Consider the following 5,883-nt stretch of genomic DNA (forward strand, 5'->3'; position numbering starts at 1 on the left):
CTCTGTACCGGTATCCCCCTGTATATAGCCTCCACACTGACTCTGGTACGGGGTACCCCCTGTATATAGCCTCCACATTGACTCTGTACCGTACCCCCTGTATATAGCCTCCACACTGACTCTGTACGGTACCCCCTGTATATAGCCTCCACATTGACTCTGTACCGGTACCCCTGATATAGCCTCCACACTGACTCTGTTACCGGTACCCCTGTATATAGCCTCCCACTTGACTCTGTTACCGGTACCCCTGTATATAGCCTCCACACTGACTCTGTACCGGTACCCCCTGTATATAGCCTCCAAACTGACTCTGTACCGGTACCCCGGTATATAGCCTCACATGACTCTGTACTGGTACCCTGTTATAGCCTCCACACTGACTCTGTACCGGTACACCCTGTATATAGCCTCCACATTGACTCTGTACCGGGTACCCTGTATATAGCCTCCACACTGACTCTGTACCGGTACCCCTGTATATAGCCTCCACATGACTCTGTACGGTACCCCCTGTATATAGCCTCACACTGACTCTGTACCGGTACCCCTGTTATATAGCCTCCACATTGACTCTGTACCGGTACCCCCTGTATATAGCCTCCACACTGACTCTGTACCGGACCCCCTGTATATAGCCTCCACATTGACTCTGTACCGGTACCCTGTATATAGCCTCCACACTGACTCTGTACCGGTACCCGGTATATAGCCTCCACACTGACTCTGTACCGGTACCACCTGGTATATAGCCTCCACACTGACTCTGTACCGGCACCCCCTGTATATAGCCTCCACACTGACTCTGTACCGGTACCCCCCTGTATATAGCCTCCACACTGACTCTGTACCGGTACCCCCCCCTGTATATAGCCTCCACATTGACTCTGTACCGGTACCCCCGTATATAGCCTCCACACGACTCTGTACCGGTACCCCCTGTATATAGCCTCCACACTGACTCTGTACAGGTACCCCCTGTATATAGCCTCCACACTGACTCTGTACCGGTACCCCCTGTATATAGCCTCCACACTGACTCTGTACCGGTACCCCTGTATATAGCCTCCACACTGACTCTGTACCGCCGTACCCCCTGTAGTATAGCCTCCACATGGAATCTGTACCGGTACCCCCTGTATATAGCCTCCACACTGACTCTGTACCGGTACCCCCTGTATATAGCCTCCACACTGACTCTGTACCGGTACCCCCTGTATATAGCCTCCACACTGACTGTACGGTACCCCCTGTATATAGCCTCCCACAGACTCTGTACCGGTACCCTGTATATAGCCTCCACACTGACTCTGTACCGTACCCCTGTATATAGCCTCCACATGACTCTGTAACGGTACCCCCTGTATATAGCCTCCACATTGACTCTGTACCGGTACCCCCTGTATATAGCCTCCACATTGACTCTGTACCGGTACCCCCTGTGTTATAGCCTCCACATTGACTCTGTACCGGTACCCCCTGTATATAGCTCCACTTGACTCTGTACCGGTACCCCCTGTATATAGCCTCCACACGACTCTGTACCGGTACCCCCTGTATATAGCCTCCACATTGACTCTGTACCGGTACCCCTGTATATAGCCTCCACTTGACTCTGTACCGGTACCCCCTGTATATAGCCTCCACATTGACTCTGTACCGGGTACCCCTGTGTATATAGCCTCCACACTGACTCTGTACCGGTACCCCCTGTATATAGCCTCCACACTGACTCTGTACCGGTACCCCCTGTATATAGCCTCCACATTGACTCTGTACCGGTACCCCCTGTATATAGCCTCCACACTGACTCTGTACCGGTACCCCTGTATATAGCCTCCACATTGACTCTGTACCGGTACCCCCTGTATATAGCCTCCACACTGACTCTGTACCGGTACCCCCTGTATATAGCCTCCACACTGACTCTGTACGGTACCCCTGTATATAGCCTCCACACTGACTCTGTACCGGTACCCCCTGTATATAGCCTCCACACTGACTCTGTACCGGTACCCCCTGTATATAGCCTCCACACTGACTCTGTACCGGTACCCCCTGTATATAGCCTCCACACTGACTCTGTACCGGTACCCCTGTATATAGCCTCCACACTGACTCTGTACCGGTACCCCTGTATATAGCCTCCACATGACTCTGTACCGGTACCCCCTGTATATAGCCTCCACTGACTCTGTACCGGTACCCTGTATATAGCCTCCACATTGACTCTGTACCGGTACCCCCTGTATATAGCCTCCACATTGACTCTGTACCGGTACCCCTGTATATAGCCTCCACATGACTCTGTACCGGTACCCCCTGTATATAGCCTCCACACTGACTCTGTACCGGTACCCCTGTATATAGCCTCCACACTGACTCTGTACCGGTACCCCCCCTGTATATAGCCTCCACATTGACTCTGTACCGGTACCCCCTGTATATAGCCTCCACACTGACTCTGTACCGGTACCCCCCCTGTATATAGCCTCCACATTGACTCTGTACCGGTACCCCCTGTATATAGCCTCCACACTGACTCTGTACCGGTACCCCGTATATAGCCTCCACACTGACTCTGTACCGGTACCCCTGTATATAGCCTCCACATTGACTCTGTACCGGTACCCCCTGTATATAGCCTCCACACTGACTCTGTACCGGTACCCCCTGTATATAGCCTCCACACTGACTCTGTACCGGTACCCCTGTATATAGCCTCCACATTGACTCTGTACCGGTACCCCCTGTATATAGCCTCCACACTGACTCTGTACCGGTACCCCCTGTATATAGCCTCCACACTGACTCTGTACCGGTACCCCTGTATATAGCCTCCACATTGACTCTGTACCGGTACCCCTGTATATAGCCTCCACACTGACTCTGTACCGGTACCCCTGTATATAGCCTCCACACTGACTCTGTACCGGTACCCCTGTATATAGCCTCCACACTGACTCTGTACCGGTACCCCCTGTATATAGCCTCCACACTGACTCTGTACCGGTACCCTGTATATAGCCTCCACACTGACTCTGTACCGGTACCCCCTGTATATAGCCTCCACTTTGACTCTGTACCGGTACCCCTGTATATAGCCTCCACACTGACTCTGTACGGTACCCCCTGTATATAGCCTCCACACTGACTCTGTACCGGTACCCCTGTATATAGCCTCCACATGACTCTGTACCGGTACCCCCTGTATATAGCCTCCACATGACTCTGTACGGTACCCCTGTATATAGCCTCCACACTGACTCTGTACCGGTACCACCTGGTATATAGCCTCCACACTGACTCTGTACCGGCACCCCCTGTATATAGCCTCCACACTGACTCTGTACCGGTACCCCCTGTATATAGCCTCCACACTGACTCTGTACCGTACCCCCTGTATATAGCCTCCACATTGACTCTGTACCGGTACCCCCTGTATATAGCCTCCACACTGACTCTGTACCGGTACCCCCTGTATATAGCCTCCACACTGACTCTGTACCGGTACCCCCTGTATATAGCCTCCACACTGACTCTGTACCGGTACCCCTGTATATAGCCTCCCACACTGACTCTGTACCGGTACCCCTGTATATAGCCTCACACTGACTCTGTACGGTACCCCCTGTATATAGCCTCCACACTGACTCTGTACCGGTACCCCCTCGTATATAGCCTCCACATTGACTCTGTACCGGTACCCCCTGTATATAGCCTCCACACTGACTCTGTACCGGTACCCCCTGTATAGCCTCCACATTGACTCTGTACCGGTACCCTGTATATAGCCTCCACATGACTCTGTACCGGTACCCCCTGTATATAGCCTCCACACTGACTCTGTACCGGTTACCCCCTGTATATAGCCCTCCACACTGACTCTGTACCGGTACCCCCTGTATATAGCCTCCACACTGACTCTGTACCGGTACCCCCTGTATATAGCCTCCACATTGACTCTGTACCGGTACCCCCTGTATATAGCCTCCAACACTGACTCTGTACCGGTACCCCTGTATATAGCCTCCACATTGACTCTGTACCGGTACCCCTGTATATAGCCTCCACATTGACTCTGTACCGGTACCCCTGTATATAGCCTCCACACTGACTCTGTACCGGTACCCCCTGTATATAGCCTCCACATTGACTCTGTACCGGTACCCCCTGTATATAGCCTCCACATGACTCTGTACCGGTACCCCTGTATATAGCCTCCACATTGACTCTGTACCGTACCCCCTGTATATAGCCTCCACATTGACTCTGTACCGGTACCCCCTGTATTAGCCTCCACACTGACTCTGTACCGGTACCCCTGTATATAGCCTCCACACTGACTCTGTACCGGTACCCCCTGTATATAGCCTCCACACTGACTCTGTACCGGTACCCCCTGTATATAGCCTCCACATTGACTCTGTACCGGTACCCCCTGTATATAGCCTCCACATTGACTCTGTACCGGTACCCCCTGTATATAGCCTCCACATTGACTCTGTACCGTACCCCCTGTATATAGCCTCCACACTGACTCTGTACGGTACCCCCTGTATATAGCCTCCACACTGACTCTGTACCGGTACCCCCTGTATATAGCCTCCACATGACTCTGTACGGTACCCCCTGTATATAGCCTCCACATTGACTCTGTACCGGTACCCCCTGTATATAGCCTCCACATTGACTCTGTACGGTACCCCTGTATATAGCCTCCACACTGACTCTGTACCGGTACCCCCTGTATAGCCTCCACATGACTCTGTACCGGTACCCCCTGTATATAGCCTCCACACTGACTCTGTACCGGTACCCCCTGTATATAGCCTCCACATTGACTCTGTACCGGTACCCCCTGTATATAGCCTCCACATGACTCTGTACCGGTACCCCCTGTATATAGCCTCCACATTGACTCTGTACCGGTACCCCTGTATATAGCCTCCACATTGACTCTGTACCGGTACCCCCTGTATATACCTCCACACTGACTCTGTACCGGTACCCCCTGTATATAAGCCTCCACACGACTCTGTCCGGTTACCCCCTTGTTATATAGCCTCCACATTGACTCTGTACCGGTACCCCCTGTATATCGCCTCCACATTGACTCTGTACCGTTATACCCCTGTATATAGCCTCCACACTTGACTTCTGTCACCCGGTACCCCCTGTATATAGCCTTCCACACTGATCCTGTTCACCGGTACCCTCCTTGTATATAGCCTCACACCTGAACACTCGTTACCGGTACCCCCTGTATATAGCCCTCCACACTGACTCTGTACCGTTACCCACCTGTATATAGTCCTCCACATTGACTCTGTTACCGGTACCCCCCATGTATATAGCCTCCACACTTGACTCTTGTACCGGTTACCCCCCTGTATATCAGGCCTTACCACACTGACTCTGTACCGGTACCCCCTGTATATAGCCTCCACACTGCTCTGTACGGTACCCCTTGTTATAGCCTCACATTGACTACCGGTACCCCTGTATATAGCCTCCACATTGACCTTCATGTACCGTACACCCCTGTATAAAGGCCTCCACAACTGGACTCTGTACCCGGTACCCCCTGATATAGCCTCCACACTGCTCTGTACCGGTACCCCCTAGTATATAGCCTCCACACTGACGCTGTACCGGTACCCCCTGTATATAGCCTCCACACTGACTCTGTACCGGTACCCCTGTATATAGCCTCCACACTGACTCCTGTACCGTACCCCCTGTATATAGCCTCCCACACTGACTCTGGTAGCGGCGGTAACCCCTGCTATACTAGCTCCACATTGACTCTGTACCCGGTACCCCCTGTACCATAGCCTCCACACTGACCTTCCTGTCCCGGTACCCCTGTATATAGCCTCC

Source organism: Oncorhynchus kisutch, unplaced genomic scaffold, assembly GCF_002021735.2.
Source record: "Oncorhynchus kisutch isolate 150728-3 unplaced genomic scaffold, Okis_V2 Okis06b-Okis10b_hom, whole genome shotgun sequence".
Lineage (NCBI taxonomy): Eukaryota > Metazoa > Chordata > Actinopteri > Salmoniformes > Salmonidae > Oncorhynchus > Oncorhynchus kisutch.